Source organism: Mchenga conophoros, linkage group LG3 (genome assembly GCF_057382185.1).
Source record: "Mchenga conophoros isolate Kocher_MC1m ecotype Shallow Benthic linkage group LG3, M_conophoros_male_GT1.1, whole genome shotgun sequence".
NCBI lineage: Eukaryota > Metazoa > Chordata > Actinopteri > Cichliformes > Cichlidae > Mchenga > Mchenga conophoros.
The window spans coordinates 77,487,069-77,506,617 of NC_140528.1; the positions used below are offsets into that span (position 1 = coordinate 77,487,069).

General features: G+C 38.9%; 1 pseudogene; it reads left to right on the plus strand.

The window, feature by feature from the left end:
• The first annotated feature begins 8,143 nt into the window (after window positions 1–8,143).
• Window positions 8,144–9,697, plus strand: LOC146580573 (UDP-glucuronosyltransferase 1-2 pseudogene; annotated as a pseudogene).
• Window positions 9,698–19,549: the final 9,852 nt, after the last annotated feature.

Below are 19,549 nucleotides of genomic sequence, written 5' to 3' on the forward strand. Positions count from 1 at the left end.
ATGGCAGCATATACCGATAACATGCAAATTCCGCGGAAAAAAGTAACACAGCCACAGCTGCAAAAGAAAGAGAGCATGCATGGCAAAACATAGCCGACAGAGTCAATGCGTGAGTGTTAATATAAACATTGATCTAGGGATTTCCACCCATTTAACACGTTATTTTATTATATTTTATTTGTTATTTTATACATTTTATTTTGTGATGTGATGTGAGCGCAGGTGCAACCCAACAGGCCCCAAACGTTCCTGGCAGCAAGTAAAAATGAAATATAAAAATATAGTCCAAACAGGTAAGGTGTAATTGTATTATGAGCCATAGTGCTTGGTCTGTTTGTCCGATGTAAATCAATTGCAGTTAGAGGCTACATTAATTTTCTTTCTGTAAGCACTTATTGAAATTATCTGAGCACATTACAAGTACATATTTGCGTACTCTGTATGCTCAAATGTGACCCGTTATAGCCAACAGAAAAAAAGCGGAGGCCTGAAAAACAGGTGGGGGTCCTCCACCACCACCACTCACAGAGGCTGAGCAGTTGGCCCTCAGCCAAAACAGTGGGCGCCCTGTGGCCGAAGGCATCTCTGCGGGGACATCCTCTGAGTCAATAACCCCGCAAGACACAAGTGCCTACATAGGGGGTGAATTCAAAATAATACATGATGTGCATACATCCTTTCTTCACAGTCACCTTCGCAGTGCTGCTCATTCATTTGATAAACTCTTTACCATAATGGATTATTTTGTAGTGAAGTTATTTTCCTACTGATTTTGCCTTGCCTCAGTCTTGGTTGTCTTTGAGAGCATAATGACAATGAAGTGTAAGGTGATTGGTATGTTTGTTAATTGCCATTTGGTCCCTTGTAAGTCATAAGTGACCTGTATGAACCTCATATTCTATCAGTTGATGGTGGTGGTGTACTGCATCTGGTGCAGCCTCCTGTTGAGCCAGACCAACATGCAGTTGTGAGTAATACTCCACAGATTATATGAGTTTACAGTAGAACAGCAATGTTGTTTATTTCTTTACTACAGGAAAATAATGAAGAAACATTGACAGCTGTTACAGAGGAGGAAGCAACAGAGACACTTCATGAGGTTTACATCTTTTAATACTTTGTGTACAGGAAACACAGGCGACCAATAAAGCCAGTTGAACAAAAAATCAGTTTATTCTTCTTTCAACATGTTGAGGTGATGGGTCAAAAGAAATGATTGTGACATATGGTGTCTCTGACTGCGCTTCCATCTTGTATGTCCGTGCGAGGGTCAGGATGTTCATGGTTTGGATCACTGCTGCTGTTTGGTTCAGAAGGACAGTGTTCTCCTCTAATTGTGGCAATGTTGTGAAGAATCACACATGCCACAATAATGTCACATGCCCTTTCTGGGGTGACCCTGAGTCTTTGCAGGCACTGGAACCGGGCCTTAAGCATTCCGATAGTCATTTCAATTCTGGCTCTTGTCCTGCAATTAGCCAGATTATATCGCTGCTGTGGGCCCGGTTCAGGGTCAGGGTAAGGGGTAAGCAAATAGGGTAAACATGGATACCCCCTATCACCAAGCAAGTAGCCAGTGAACTCTCCTAAGACAGAAGGATACACTTCAGTTCAAATGTCCCTGAAGCAATTGGTCTTTATATATTTTAAAGTATTCTCAACTCACCATGTCCAAATTTTGTGCTCAGTGTACATTCACGGAATATTTGTGAGTCATGGACAGAGCCTGGCCACTTGGCTTCCACATTTGTGATAATGTTGGCAGCATCATGATCTTCACAGTGCAGAGAACACAAATTAGCATCCATTACTATAATGGAATAATTTGTTAGTTTGAAATGCTACAGGGAACTATGTACCTGTACATTAATGCTGTGGAAAGACTTCCTGTTCACATAGTCTCCTTCATTTACTGAAGGAGCAATGATTGGAATGTGAGTGCCATCTATACAGCCAATCACGCCTGGGAACCCTGAAAATAAATGTAAAATTTAAGTAGTAGTCCAAGTATCACCACACCATAAATTAAGTTTTGGTCATCCTGATACCTGCAATTTTGTGGCATCCTTCTTTGATAAATCTTGTGGGTCTATGACCGGGGAACACCACAAACGAGTGCAGGAGACGTTTCAGTGCAACTGTAACATTCCTGACTGCCCGACAGACGGTAGCCTTGGAAACGTGCTCAGCGTCACCAATATTATACAGAAAGCTCCCGTTTGCAAAAAACCGAAGTGCAATACAAATAATATGTACAGAACTGAGAGCATGTCCGCGGTGTGTCACATGCGTAATATTAGGCCTGAGGATGTTATCCAAATAACTTATAGATTGTGCTGAGAAACGGTAACGTTCACACAGAAAATCATCAGGAAATGATAAAATGTCCAAACGCGCTCTGATCACTCTCTCCCGGCGGAGAGCTCTGCGGAGAATTTGGGCTTCACGATCTACTGGCTCTTCAAGGAAGGGGCACGCCATGTCTGACACTTCCTACTGTCAGGTTTCTGACAAAGAGGCGGAGACAGTCAGGGTTAGTTGTAGTAAACCTGCTAGGGGGCAGGTTAGCTTCACGGAGTGTGTCGTCATAGTGACTCACTCAGGCTTCAGCTGAACTCGCTTTGTGAAACCGAAAACCCAGAGTTTTTGTTAACTCAGGGTATACTTACTCAGTTTTTCCACTAAACCGGCTTCCTGAAACAGGGCCCAGAATTAGAATGAAAACAACAGAATTAACATGAAAACGACGGAATTTGAATGAAAACAACAGAATTTGAGAACAAACAATGGAATTTGAATGAAAACAATAGAATTAGATTGAAAACAATAGAATTTGATTAAAAACCAAAGCATTTGAATGAAAACAACGGAATTTCAATGAAAAGAACGGAACTAGAATTAAATGAATAGAATTTGAATGAAAACAACGGAATTAGAATGTACAGAACAGAGTTTGAATGAAAACAACGAAATTAGAATGAACAGAACAGAATTTGAATGAAAACAATGGAACTTGAATGAAAACAATGGAGGTTTAAAACAAACAACAGAATTAGAATGAAAACAACAGAATTAACATGAAAACGATGGAATTTGAATGAAAACAACAGAATTTGAGAACAAACAATGGAATTTGAATCAAAAGAATGGAAATAGAATGAAAAGAACAGAATTTGAATGAAAACAACGGAATTTGAATGAAAACAACAGAATTAGAATGAAAACGACAGAATTAACATGAAAACGACAGAATTTTAATGAAACGAACAGGATTTGAGAACAAACAATGGAATTTGAATGAACAGAACAGAATTTGAATGAAAACAATGGAACTTCAATTAAAACAACAGAATTAAAATGACGGAATTAGAATGAAAACAACAGAATTTGAGAACAAACAATGGATTGTGAAGAAAAAGAGTAGAATTAGAATGAAAACAAATGCATGTGAATGAAAACAACGGAATTTCAATGAAAAGAACGGAATTAGAATGAAATGAATAGAATTTGAATGAAAACAATGGAATTAGAATGAACAGAACATAATTTGAATGAAAACAACAGAATTTGAATGAAAACAATGGAGGTTTAAAACAAACAACCGAATTAGAATGAAAACAACAGAATTAACATGAAAACGACGGAATTTGAATGAAAACAACAGAATTTGAGAACAAACAATGGAATTTGAATGAAAACAATAGAGTTTGATTAAAAACGAAAGCATTTGAATGAAAACAACGGAATTTCAATGAAAAGAACGGAACTAGAATTAAATGAATAGAATTTGAATGAAAACAACGGAATTAGAATGTACAGAACAGAGTTTGAATGAAAGCAACAGAATTCTAAAACAAACAATGGAATTTGAATGAAAAGAACAGGATTTGAATGAAAACAACGGAATTAGAATGAACAGAACAAAATTTGAATGAAAACAACGGAATTAGAATTAAATGAATAGAATTTGAATGAAAACAATGGAATTAGAATGAACAGAACAGAGTTTGAATGAAAACAATGGAACTTGAATGAAAACAACAGAATTAAAATAAAAATGACGGAATTTGAATGAAAACAACAGAATTTGAGAACAAACAATGGAATTTGAATAAAAAGAGTAGAATTCGAATGAAAACAAAAGCATTTGAATGAAAAATGGAATTTCAATGAAAAGAAAGGAATTAGAATGAAATGAATAGAATTTGAATGAAAACAACGGAATTAGAATGAACAGAACAGAATTAACATGAAAATGACAGAATTTGAATGAAAACAACAGAATTTGAGAACAAACAATGGAATTTGAATCAAAACAATGGAAATAGAATGAAAAGAACAGAATTGTAATGAAAACAACGGAATTTGAATGAAAACAACAGAATTAGAATGAAAAAAACAGAATTAACATGAAAACGACAGAATTTTAATGAAACGAACAGAATTTGAGAGCAAACAATGGAATTTGAATGAAAACAATAGAATTAGATTGAAAACAATAGAATTTGATTAAAAACCAAAGCATTTGAATGAAAACAATGGAATTTCAATAAAAAGAACGGAACTAGAATTGAATGAATAGAATTTGAATGAAAACAACGGAATTAGAATGTACAGAACAGAGTTTGAATGAAAACAACGAAATTAGAATGAACAGAACAGAATTTGAATGAAAACAATGGAACTTGAATGAAAACAATGGAGGTTTAAAACAAACAACAGAATTAGAATGAAAACAACAGAATTTACATGAAAACGACGGAATTTGAATGAAAACAACAGAATTTGAGAACAAACAATGGAATTTGAATCAAAACAATGTAAATAGAATGAAAAGAACAGAATTTGAATGAAAACAACGGAATTTGAATGAAAACAACAGAATTAGAATGAAAACGACAGAATTAACATGAAAACGACAGAATTTGAATGAAACGAACAGGATTTGAGAACAAACAATGGAATTTGAATGAACAGAACAGAATTTGAATGAAAACAATGGAATTTGAATCAAAACAATGGAAATAGAATGAAAAGAACAGAATTTGAATGAAAACAATGGGATTTGAATGAAAACAACAGAATTTGATCAAAAACAAAATAATTTGCATGAAAACAACAGAATTAGAATGTACAGCACAGAGTTTGAATGAAAGCAACAGAATTCTAAAACAAACAATAGAATTTGAATAAAAAGACTAGAATTAGAATGAAAACAAAAGCATTTGAATGAAAACAACGGAATTTCAATGAAACGAACAGAATTTGAGAACAAATAATGGAATTTGAATGAAACAACAGAATTTGAAAGAAAAGAACAGAATTTGATCAAAAACCAAAGCATTTGAATGAAAACAATGGAATTTCAATGAAAAGAACGGAACTAGAATTAAATGAATAGAATTTGAATGAAAACAACGGAATTAGAATGTACAGAACAGAGTTTGAATGAAAACAATGAAATTAGAATGAACAGAACAGAATTTGAATCAAAACAATGGAACTTAAAATGAAAATGACGGAATTTGAATGAAAACAACAGAATTTGAGAACAAACAATGGAATTTGAATAAAAAGAGTAGAATTAGAATGAAAACAAAAGCATTTGAATGAAAACAACGGAATTTCAATGAAAAGAACGGAATTAGAATGAAATGAATAGAATTTGAATGAAAACAACAGAATTAGAATGAACAGAACAGAATTTGAATGAAAACAACAGAATTTGAATGAAAACAATGGAAGTTTAAAACAAACAACAGAATTAGAATGAAAACAGCAGAATTAAAATGAAAATGACGGAATTTGAATGAAAACAACAGAATTTGATCAAAAACAAAATAATTTGCATGAAAACAACAGAATTACAATGAAAACAACGGAATTTGAATGAAAACAACGAAATTAGAATGTACAGCACAGAGTTTGAATGAAAGCAACAGAATTCTAAAACAAACAATAGAATTTGAATAAAAAGAGTAGAATTAGAATGAAAACAAAAGCATTTGAAGGAAAACAACGGGATTTCAATGAAACGAACAGAATTTGAGAACAAATAATGGAATTTGAATGAAACAACAGAATTTGAAAGAAAAGAACAGAATTTGATCAAAAACCAAAGAATTTGAACGAAAACAACGGAATTAAGCCTCCACATTGTGAGTACGTTGACCATATGACCAAGATACAGCCAGAGGTTGCACATACTATTAACTTCTCCTCAGCAGCTGCCCCAAAAATTGCTCTAGATGAAAACATAAACACATCATCTGCAGTGAAAGGCAAAAGAAGCCGTCCGCAAAAAAGGCAAATTCCACTTGCTACTCTGGAAGAGTTGTCACCGATAAGCTACTCCATTAACAGAACATAGTTCTGCTGCATCACACATTAGGATGTTAGGGTAAGCTTTATTTTAATCGAAAACATTTCACTTAAAAATGACAGCAATAATACAGATTGAGTGGGGTTTTTTTTGGGGTTTTTTTTTTTAAAAAGCATATTCACACAAGATATTCTGTCCAAACAAATAGCTAATTGAAGGGTGGATGTGTGAAGAATTCCAGCCACAGATTATAGAAGGGGCAGATAGTGATGACTGTTGGAAAAGTAAAGTCTGATGTACTATATATTTGTATAGCCCCTTAATGACCCCTTTATTAAACTTTTTAAAAATCAAATTAAAAAATTACATTCATTCTTACTGGAAAGATCCCAACAGTCCCAAACCCAGGGACTCTGATCTGTAACATGATGAGTGGCTTCAGAGCCTGTTACTGACACGTGTCTGTCTGCTTATATTTATTGGTCTCTGCATCCATGTGAAAGTCAGAAAGCTGAACAATAGGTTAGAAATTTAAAAGTATCTTATCTGAGTGAAGGGATGAAAAGACTGTCTGAAGTAAAAAAGGATTGCTTCAGACCTGTACTGGCTCATGATAACCCAGTAGAGGTTGCCACGTTGCCAAGTAAGCCAAAGTAAAGAATTCTACAGGTTCGATCTGGGTCTCCTGCAGGGTTGTTTATGCACTGAGGAAACCTGGACTCATCAAAAATGACAAACTACTGGTAAAATATTAAAGTGGCAAACAGAAAAAGAAACAGCTACCTGCTGTTGCTAACAAACAACAGACCAGATCACATTCTAATACTAAGCTAGTAGCAAAGATCATTGGACCTTGAAAGATGTTAAAGCTCAGTGCATCTTGATCCTAAATCAAACAGGCAAAATTTGATTTTCATAATGTTATAAAACCAATGATGAGCAATTGGACTTTTAGCACTCATCCTTTGAACATATATGTATATTCTTTGCCCTAAGAATCTTTACTGTGACAAGTGAGGCTTGGAGCTGTTTAGAAGTCTTTTTGGGGGGTTTTCTGACCTCTTGCATGTACTCTTGGAGTCATTATGGTAGCCCGGCCACTCCTGTGAAAGTTCGCCACTGTTACAGGTTTCCTCCATTTGTGAATAATGGTTCTTACTGTGGTTCACTGAGGTCCCACAGCCTTATAAATGGCTTTTTAAGCCTTTCCAGAATAATGGATTTCAATGACTTAAATTCGCAGACAATTTCTATTCAAACAAAACACTATATAGCGAAAAGTGTTCACACTTTGCACGAATCATTAAATTCAGGTGTTCCGATGACTTCCATGGTCACAGGTGTATTAAACCAAGCACCTAGACATGCAGACTGCTTCTACAAGCATTTGTGGAAGAATCCTAGGAGCTTAGTGAATTCCTTTGGGAAACTGTGAAACAAAATTTCCTTGCTACTAAATACTCCACAGTGAGCTGTTAGTGGTATTGTAACAAAGTGGAAGTGATAAGGAACAACAGCAGCTGGGAGGCTGGTGGCAGGCCATGTAAAATCACAGACTGGGGTCAACGGATGCTGAGGTGCATATAGCACAGAGTTCATCAAATGTTTTTATTGACTATGTGTTACTAGGTAAACTGAGTTGATAATCGGCCCGAGTTAGTTTCCGAACATTTGCTTATTGACTATGGGATTAAAACAAAAACCAGTCTGAAACGTAAGTATTTCGGCAGTGACTCAGTAACTATTAAACTTTTAATGTATTAGCGTTCACTGAGGTTACAAGTCTGATTATTTGTTTCTGTCTATTATTTCTTCCAGGAAATGTCCGGTCTTTCCATCCCTCTGATTCTGACACTGCTCTGCTTCCTGCTTCTCAGCCCCCCTCCATGTAGCAGCAGCAACATTCTGGTAGTCCCTGTCGATGGTAGCCACTGGATAAACATGAAACTTATCCTTGAACAGTTACACTCCAGGGGCCACAACATCACAGTTCTGCGTTCTGCAAAGAGCTGGTACATCCCTAATAACTCTTCCATTTATACTTCTATTAATATAAGCACGGTTGTGGATGAGTCAGACATTAACTACTACAACAAAATGTTACAAGATGTTATGGAATGTCGCACTTATCCTACATTTATACGCACGCTCTGCCAACAGTACTTGATCACGTCCGTGTTAGATCAGGGTCACAAGATCTGGGCCAGATCAGTTGCTACAATAATAGAAGACACAGTATTTATTCAGAAGCTACAGGATACCAAGTTTGATTTAATGTTAACTGACCCTGGTATGACAATAGGGATGCTTCTTGCAACTTACCTCGAGCTGCCTATAGTTTTTAATGTGCGCTGGATTAATACTGGAGAAGGTCATTTCACCATAGCTCCCTCTCCTATCTCATATGTCCCTGTGTCAGCTAGTGAGCTCCATGATCAGATGGACTTTCTGGAAAGAATCAAAAATATGCTGCATTATCTTTATAATGTCATTGAACAGCACTTGATCATAAATCCTGCCTACTCAGACCTGCTCCAACGACACTTCCCTCCAGGTACTGATTTGCTGTCTTTACAGCGTAGAGCTGATATCTGGCTGTTCAGGGCAGATTTTGTCTTTGAGTTCCCTCGGCCCACAATACCAAATGTAGTATATATAGGGGGCTTCCACTGCAAAAAGGCCCAACCCCTTCCTGCTGAGCTGGAAGCATTCATGCAAAGCTCCGGAGATCACGGGGTGGTTTTCATTTCTCTGGGGACATTTATATCAGCCCTACCTCGGAAGGTCACAGAGGCCATCGCTGCTGCTTTTGCTGAGCTCCCTCAGAAGGTGATTTGGCATTTTGTGGGTGAAAAACCTTCATCTCTCGGAAACAACACCCTGCTGTTGGAGTGGCTACCTCAGAGCGACCTCCTGGGACACCCCAAGACTCGTGCCTTTGTGGCCCATGGAGGCACCAATGGCATGTATGAAGCCATCTACCACAGTGTTCCTGTTGTGGGCCTCCCACTCCTCCTTGACCAGTTTGACAACTTACCAGTTTGACAACTGACCAAAGAAGACTTCCTGGGCGCTCTCAAGGATGTTCTTGAGAATCCCTCTTTCCACACTAACATGCAGCGTCTGTCCCAGCTACACCGTGACAAGCCAATGACTCCAATGGACACTGCCATTTTTTGGATTGAATATGTCATCAGGAACAAAGGAGCACCTCACCTACAGTCAGCAGGTTTTCATCTGCCTTGGTATTCCTACTTCTGTCTGGATGTGGCTGCTTTAACCATAGCCATAACTGGAATTTTCATCTGGGCTGTGGTCTTTGTCTGTAGGCTCCTCTGCTGCCGGAGGTCAAAGAGAAAAATGAAACCAGAGTAAATGAGCCAAACATGATGCAGTCTTTGCAACGTTTAGCTTGACAGAGTCAGTGTCACATGATTAGTCTTTACAATAATTTCTCCCAAAATTTTTCTCCCAAGAAGATGTAAATCATTGCAATTAGAACTGCATTTGCTAGAGATTTCGAAAAAGTTACCCCAAAAGAGATTTGTCATTCAGGGGGAATACTTTTACTTCATATAGGCACCATATAGTACAACATGGTTTTTGATATGATATCAAAGGTCAGGAAATTTGTTTTCGATCCATTATTTGTTTGTTGTAATAATGCTTCTTGGTTGATTGTCAGAGAAGGTGCACTCCATAAGCTCAACTCTGCTGCTAAACCTACAAATGCATTAAGGGAAAATAAACAGCCTTTCCAACACATACGATATATTGACAGGAAGCATCGTTACGACAATGAAATAATTGACTAAACACAAATTTCTTTACTTTTTTTTGCTAACTTTATTACAATTAGCTACAAATGTGCTTTAACTGTTTGAAAGAGCTCCCTTTCACTCCCTTTAGGCCAAATTTATTCTGATTGGCTGCCCCCCATAAACAGTAAGTTTAAACAATAAATGGGAGGAAGAAAGTTTTTGGCTCATTGGACTTACTTGCACATGCTGTCCTGGTTATTTGATGGGTTGGCCATGTTTAATATGGCCAGCCAGCAATCACTACAAGGAAAGCAAAAGAGGTGAACTCTTTTCAAGCCTTGAAGCTTTTTTGAGCTTTTTGACAAAGTTTTAAGCTGAGGTTTAGAGGATGGGTGTGAGCGTGTTACATTTGGCATAAACTGCAGTTGGTGTGAAATTGATATTCTATCTTTGAGTCACAGCTCAGAGAAATGCAAGATCACAGGTTATGACATACAAACTGTGAGTTTACAATGCATGAAACAGAACTTACAGAGAACTGTACTCTAAAAACAAGATGTTAACCTTCAATAAAAGACCATGTAAAACCAATGGTATCGGGTTTTTTTGTATTCATGTGATGTTTGCTTGTGTCTTGATGCATGTTCAATCATCCAGGTAAGGAAATCCCAAAAGGTTGAGTCTGTTCATCTCCTTTGGGTCGACCATCTCTGTGATCCTCAAAAGACGCTGGCCAGTCTTTCAATGATGAGAATGTACACATCTTGGACAGGGAGGAACACTGGTTTGAATAAAGACGGGGGCCTAAGGGTATATCTTTCACTATCTTACAATGCTTTGATTGCAGCCATTCCCCAACTCTCTGTGATTGGTTCTCAAGGCCTTAGATTTAATAACAATTGATCATTTATGAAACTGACTGATCTTCTTTCTTCTCCTTGGTTATTTCTTATAAATGTTGATGTACATGAGCAAATTATGATATTTACTGAACAGTCAAAATACTGCACTTATTTTGTATTAGATTGTAGTGTGGCAATTGTGGGATTGTTTACTTCAGGGCTGCAAACAGCACAAAGGTGGTCAGTGTCTGTTCAGTTTTTTTTTTTTTTGAGATGCTAAATTTGGAAATAACCTCTGACCAAGTCAGGAAGAGACTCACACATTAGTAAAAAAAAAAAAACCCAAAAAACGTGTTCGGTAGATGGAGATGAACATGTGTCAGCATAAAACTGTTCTTTAACACTTTATGGGTCTCTATTGTGTGGAGGAGAATCTTCAGGGAAAAAGAAAAACCAAAATCATATAAAGTGGCATTTGAAATAGTTTTTATTCTTTGCAAAATGGCTAAACACACCATTATGTCCAGAGTACATAATTCAATTCAATTCAGTTTTATTTATACAGCACCAAATCACAACAACAGTCGCCTCAAGGCATTTTATATTGTAAGGTAGACCCTACAATAATACATAAAGATAAAAAAAATGAAAAATCATATGACCCTCCCATGAGCAAGAACTTTGGCGACAGTGGGAAGAAAAAACTCCCTTTTTACAGGAAGAAGCCTCCTGCAGAACCAGGCTCAGGGAGGGGCGGCCATCTGCTGCTACTGGTTGGGGTGAGAGAAGGAAGACAGGATAAATACATGCTGTGGAAGAGAGACAGAGAATAATAACAGGTACAATTCAATGCAGAGAGGTCTATTAACACATGTTGAGTGAGAAAGGTGACTGAAAAGGAAAAACTCAATCCATCATGGGAATCCCCCAGCAGCCTACACCTATTGCAGCATAACTAAGGGAGGATTCAGGGTCACCTGATCCAGCCCCAACTATATGCTTTATCAAAAGGGAAAGTTTTAAGCCTAATCTTGAAAGTAGAGATCGTGTCTGTCTCCTGAATCCAAACTGGAAGCTGGTTCCACAGAAGAGGGGCCTGAAAACTGAAGGCTCTGCCTCCCATTCTACTTTTACTCTGGAACAACAAGTAAGCCTGCAGTGCGAGAGCGAAGTGCTCTAATAGGGTGATATGGTACTACAAGGTCATTAAGATAAGATGGGGCCTGATTAGTAGGATTTTGAATATAACAATGTAATTTGTAAGTGACCACCTGCCCAACACAGACATGTTTGCAGAGGAGCCGAAAAACATGAGCAGCTGTGTTTGTTTCACAATTTTATGCTCACTGAATGACTAATATATCCAGCGTTGGGAAGGTTACGTTTAAAATGTATTCCACTACAGATTACAGAATACATGACAAAATGTATTTTGTCATGTATTCAATGAGAGTAATGTATTGTGAATACTTTGGATTACTTAATATATTATCATGCTTTTTTACAACTAATGAATGTCCTATTGCTGTGTGATTTATTACTATTACTGAAGGCTACTCACCGTACCAATAGCAACTAGATTTTTAAAAATGATATAAAATGAGTAACAGTAGGTGGACATTAGGTAAGGCTACACTTTTTGCAGTGATCTCGTGTAGAAAACTATTCTGCGCATATATAAAACAGGTCCGCGGCTCCGAACTGTAGTAAAGGGACCTCTGGCTAATACGTCAGGTTCGTGTCGGGCTCGTAGCCGAAAACTAGCTTTATTTTGTTGTCAGGGTCAACTTTGTTAGCGAGAAACAGAGAGAGGCGTCGAAAGGCTGCACCAATGGAGCTTAATGTTTTGGAAGAAAACAGGAACACAGTGTACAGTCGAGTCTTAATAGCTTACTTACAACTGGGCTCGTCAGGCACTCTTTTTGGCTGCAGTGGTTATTATTATATTTACATGGAAAAGTACAACTTGTCACCAAGTTGTACTTTTCCACTCACCTTTACTCCCTCCCTCACTACAGACACATAACGGCTATGGCAGTCCATTCTCCCTGCAGCACGGACTACACTGCCCATGAGGCTACATTCTTTAGGGCTGTGCCTGCAACAGTCTGCCTATTGCCTTCATATTAAATCATTTTAAAAAATATTTCTTCACATCATTATGAGACACGAGATTGAGACATGAACATTTGAGTCCATTTTTCCCATAGAACACTATGGCAGGGTGTGGCTTGTGGCTCAGGTGCAGGGGAGGAGTGGAGCAGTGGGCTCAGGGTGGTGTCAGGGGAGCCTGAGACACACCTGAGCTCCATCCGCTGATTATGTCTCACCTATAAAGAATGTACCGGGACCTAAGTTGGTGTTTTGTGTGTGGCTGGCAGTTGAAAAGCTGCGGCCGAGGGTTGGAAGAAAGAACAACTAAATAAAAAGTTTTGAAACATGTGAACTGTGTGGTCGGGTCGGTCATTTTTGTCACAAACACATATTCAGACCAAACTAATCTGTTAATTAACTGTTTATATACATTTTTTCCAAGCTGGTCTTACAATCCTACACCTGCTTACAATATTCTTGCTAGCACTCGTGCATTCAAATGACTTTGGAAGTTTACATATGCAAAAGATTTGCCAACCTATATTCTGACATAGTGTGAAGAGGTTTTCTTTTAATAGTTTATGCTGTAGTGAAATTCGTGCAAAAATATTGTGCGATGAATAGTAAACAGTAGCTGTCAGTACATGCCAGGCGTCTGAGTAAATGGTGTCATGGGGGTTGAAATGAGCCATATCATGACGCAAAACAATTGAAGGAAGGAAAAGTTCTGAACCAGCGAGTGCCTCGAGGAGCTTTGTTCACATGTTTTGGGTTTGAGGTCAACTTTGAAAAGGTGCAGTGAATGTAGAAAGAGTCCCACGAGAAACATAGCCATGCATGTCTTCATTTGCTGACCTTACGTATTGAAGTAATCACCCTAACAACAAATGTGTTTATGCAAACAGCAGCCTCGGTCTTCAATTAATACTAGCAGAATGTTTTGTTGTATTGCCAATATACAGATGAAGATAGGATTATTAGCCCTTCCTATGAAAATTCATTGTTGTGTTTTACAAGTATATTTCAAGTGTTGTTAAACAGAGCAAAGAATTTTTAACACAACTTTTCCAAACATCCAAGCTTTATTATGGATGCTTACATTATTTTACGTTGCACACAGAACCCCCCCCCCCCCCCCCCCCCCCCTCAAAAAACAAAAAACAAAAAAAAAACCTACCAGGATCAAACATAAGCTCTCCAATGCTAATAGTAAGTTGTGCATCCTTTTTGTTAGCTAACCGCCTGTAGTCAGTTGTTGCTTTCAACAAGTCTCACACTCACCTCCTGAGCAAGCCTGGCTCATTGTTCTCTGTCGAAAGTCTCAAGATTGTCTTTCAAAATCTTCAGTCTTCATTTCTAGATGCAATGAAGCACCGCCACAACATAATACTCCCTGTACTTTGGATTGTATTTCTCTCCCTTCTTTCTCCAAACATAAACAGTGTCTCTATCTGCTCTTTAAGTGATGATGTGATGAATCCTGCTTCCGGGTCCAAATTACTCCACTTTTAATAAGGCTTTTGTGTTTTTTACATCCCCACAAGCTTGTGAGGATAGGTCAATTGGATAATCCAAATTGCCACTAGGTGTGAATGTGTGAATGAATGTGAGTGCGAATGGTTGTCTGTCCCTGTTTTGGCCATGTGACAGACTGGCGACCTGTCCAGGGTGTACCCCGCCTCTCGCCCTATGACAGCTGGAATAGGCTCCAGCGCCCCCCGCGACCCTGAAAAGGATAAGCGGAAGCGAATGGATGGATGGATGTTTTTTACATGTTTTAATGCTTTGTAACTTGTTCTATTTAATCTCAACAAGCCCCTAAAAACAGTCAGTGATCACTGTTGGCTTCTCTCAGTTTTTATTACCACTATTCATTTCAAAGCTCAGTTTTTAAAACCTTACGATATAGGTTTTAAAAACCTACATGAAGCGCCTTGAGGCGACTTTTGTTGTGATTTGGCGCTATATAAATAAAATTGAATTGAATTGAATTAACTACAGTCCATGGATCATCTCAGTTGTTCTCCCGACTGAAGTTCGGTCCATTTACAGCATCCCTCCATGCAATTGCATTTGTCCAGAACCTTCAGGAACCCTCACATTAACTTTTATTGAGTGGAAAAAAGTTAGCGTTCACCCTCCAGCTTCACTGTTTATATTATGCTAACCATAGCTGTGTAGCTAGCCAACAAGTAGCACATCATTATATACCAGCTAGTCAAACTTCAGTAACACCTACAAATGCTGCTGTTTACTTTCCTGTCTTCATTTATGTCAGAAGTGATAGCAGAGCTGTACGTCTTAATTTGTTTCGGAAATCCCTAAGTGAGAACGTGGTATATAATATTTTGATGGAAACTAGTGAGCTAACTTCCTGCTAACTTCTAACTCTGTTTGGGCCCAGGCACGGCTAACGACATTAGACTTAAATTAGACACACTTCCACTATGCTTAAACTTCCTTTGGGCTGTTCTTAGTTCAGTCTGGTTTGAAGGTGTTGGGGTCAGGTGTTTCAAGTTTTCTTTGCAGTCAATTCCTGTGCACATTTCTAGTGAGTGTCTTCTTTGAGACTACACATCCCAACTTGGCTGAGTCAGTCACTCATACATTGTCAGTTGTTCTGTCTTTAAACACATCTCTCACCAGTTCTTTCCAGAGTCTTTGAAATATTTCTCTTCTTGCCTCTGCCAGGCTTGTTCCGTATTCTGTGATTCTCTTACTTTCTTGAAGATATTTTTTAGTACACTACTCTTGGGAACACTTGTGATAACTTTGTATACCCATCTCCTGCTAGCAGTAGTCTACACTGATTTATTTTCCTTTGGACATGATGCTTTAAAAAGTGAGAGCTTAAACCCTCCCTAAACATTTTATATCACATGTAAATTTGAAGCTTGTACTAAAGTCACTTTCAACTTGATTTTACAAGCTTTGGGGATTACAAAGTTAAAACACATAATTGCACAGCAGTGGTTTGTGCTGTGGCTCAGTAAAAAGTTCAGTTTTTCATTAGAGCTAATACTACTGACCCTGTTGAAATATGATGTTTAAAATCCATTGCTCTGTTAATAAATCTTTGACAAAAACTTTAAATGCCGTAGCCAAGCTAATAGGTTTATCCACATCTGTATATACAGTATTTAGCGTGTTTATGGAAACACACAAAAAAACATTAGCCAACTTAATAGAAACCATGAGCTAAAAAGTAGGTAAGTATACTACTGAATTAAACATGTTGAATATCCAGAGCATTTTTCTCTACCTGCCCTTATGTAGACTAAAGTCTGTATTTAGAAAATTATATTGATATATCTAACTTCTTACAACGAACAAATAAAGATAAAGAATGTGATACAGCTTCTCAGATAAGGCCTGTTTTCCCATCACAGCCATGTGACCTTCTGCAGGTTGTGTTGCCTCCAGCTGCTTCTCTGTCTGCAAAACCACACATGAAAGCATTTCTGTCTCCATCTGCTGGATGTGCTGCAGCGTGCTGCGGATGCCAGATGTTGTTCGTCCCATCGCACCCTCTGCATAATTCAATGTATATTCAGACAGATGCCTTGCACCTTTTCTCCCTTGAGACATTTTGTGTCTCTACTTAGGGACACGTGACAGCTGAATATATCAAATCTGCTATCTACAGCATCTGCTCATTGTGCCAGGTGGTTAGAGATCAACAATACAGGCAGGAGGCCACATCCTGCTTTTAATCCTGCTCAATCCTTCCAGTATTTTAGACCTCTGGGGTTTTTTATGACATTAAAATATCCAAAACACATTACTGGATGTCTTTGTCTGGATATCTCATCTCAAAAATAAGTTCTGGCTTGCTCAGCATTCTCAAGCTGATGCATATTTGGTTCTACTTTTATCAGCTTTCCTAATCCAGGAATATCATCATAACTTTTCCATGGTATGAGATATGTAGTGCTGCCCTAACATGTTAGGAGGTCATTTGTGAGAAGACAAGTGTGAACATGGAATACATGGATTAAAATGAATGAAAGTAATTGTGCCTCAAAGATAAACAGCATGCATGTGTGAATGTGTCTGTGTGTGTAAACTTTACAGAATTTTTACCATGTAATGGTTCTGTTTCTGAAGCCTTGGGTCATACATTTAGAAACACATATCATCGACTTAAACATTGTTTCGAGCTCCAAGCACCCTTCATAGTATATTCTCTAATGGAAGTGGCCTCTCCCAGCAGGACAATGCCCCTTCAATAGGACAGAACCTCTCAGGAAAGGAACATGACAAACAGACCATATTTCCAGGATCCTAATACTATAATCTAAATGAAACGTGGATTTAAACACTGAGACATCACCCACTGGTTTTTGTACTGCAAATTTTAAAGCCACAACTTTAGCATTTTGAACTGTGCTATTTTCTTGGCATCACAACTAACCATAATTCAACAGGAAAGTACTTTAGGGAGCTAGATATGAAGTGGCTTTCCTAAATAAGTTGCATTTTATTGTTGAAGTACTAAACTGAGTCAGCCCAGCTATCGCCAGGTCATGCTAACATCAAGGTCAAGCTAGCTAGTTTTGAGATTTCCCATTGTAGTAAGCAGTGTTGGGAAGGTTACTTTTAAAATGTATTCCATTACAGAATACAGAATACATGCCCCAAAATGTATTCTGTAACCTATTCCGTTACGTTACTCAATGACAGTAACGTATTCTGAATACTTTGGATTACTTAATATATTGTGGCGAGTTCAGACAAGGAGGAGACGGAGGTATCGTTTGGTCTTGCTTCCCGTGAGCTAGCCAGGGAGCACAGCCGTTTATTACATTTGCAGAAGAACACACTGCCACTAGCTAACTGCTCAGCGCGGCAACCACAACACACATAGGGTGCCCTCTGACCCCGGAAGGACACACCGTCGCAGCGAGAGGGCGTCACCCGTCACCATGGCAACATACACAAAACATAACTGTACAAGCAGAACAGCCCTGACCCGCTACAATATTATCATGCTTTTTACAACAACGTGAATGTACTATTGCTGTGTGATTTATTACTATTACTGAAGGTCCGCGACTCCGAACTGTAGTAAAGGGACCTCTGACTAATGCTGGGCTCACACTGTGCGATTTTTGGCCCATTTTGAGCCGATTTTTGAGTCGTGCGATCGTTTTGGCGATCGGCCCGATTTTGGCCTTCATCGTGCGTCGTGCATCGTGTAGTATACGTGGGGTAACGAGAAGCGATTGACACCTCACGACCAGCTCCCGATCATCAATCGCTTGGTCGTGAGGGTGTCACCGCAGTTTGCCACACTGCGCACGCGCAAACACAAATGTCAGCGAAAAAGACGGCGTAGCACGGCAGTGCAGCGTGTGATCTGGACACAAGCGATGGAGGCACAACCTGTAGAACCATCCGAGCCCTTTCGATGTGGCCTCACAAAATTATCACGACCACAACAACCGTGAAAATAGTTGGATCGACACTGCTGCTCAATCACAGCTGCCTGACCAATGTTTTTCATTAGGAATTTAGCAAAGTTGATGGTGGTGGTGTGTCTGTGTGAGTGAAAGACGGAGAGGGAGAGCGAGCGACAGAATTTCTGTTATAACCTTCATTTTTATGGACGCACAGTGTGAGCACTCAGGTCGCATCAGAGCATCGGGCCGTATATTGTGAGACCCTGCATCGTGACCTATGAACTTCTAACCCCTGCGAGTCAATCGTACAGTTTGAGCAGGAGCTGAATCGCGCGACTGAAAAAACCGCACAGTGTAAGCCCAGCATAATACAGCGGGGTCCCTGTCGGCTGGTAGCCGAAAAATAGCTCTACTTTGTTGTGTGGGTCAACTTTTCTTGCGACAGACAGAGAGAGGCGTTGAAAGACTGCTCCAACGGAACTTGTTGTTTTCGGAGGAAAACACGAACACAGTGTACAGTCGAGTCTTAATAGCTTACTTACAACTGGGCTCGTCAGGCACTCTTCTTGGCTGCAGTGGTTATTATTATATTTACATGCTTCCAGCTCCCGTTTTTGCTCAATGACTACTCGTACCTTTCCACTCCCCTTTTTCTCCCTCCTAGCGCTCACAGACACATAACGTGTATGGCAGTCCATTCTTCCTGCAGCACGGACTACACTGAACATGATGCTACATTCTTTAGAGCTATGCTTGTAGCATCATGCCTGTTAGCTTAGCACAACAACAACAACAACAACGAAAAGGCGCTCTCTCACCCAGGAAACACACAGTCGCAGAGAGAGAGAGCGTCGCCCTGTAACCATGGCAACCGTAACGCTGCCGCCTGGAACAAAAGAACGTAGCTGTCAAACAAAACCCAAACAGTCCTGACCCGCGCCAAAATGAAACAGGAAAGTACCCCAGTGTATTCCATTTATTTCAACAAAGTAACTGTATTCTGAATACCACCTTTTTAAACGGTAACTGTAACGGAATACAGTTACTCATATTTTGTATTCTAAATACGTAATGGCGGTACATGTATTCCGTTACTCCCCAACACTGTAGTAAGCAATCGGGTGTTAT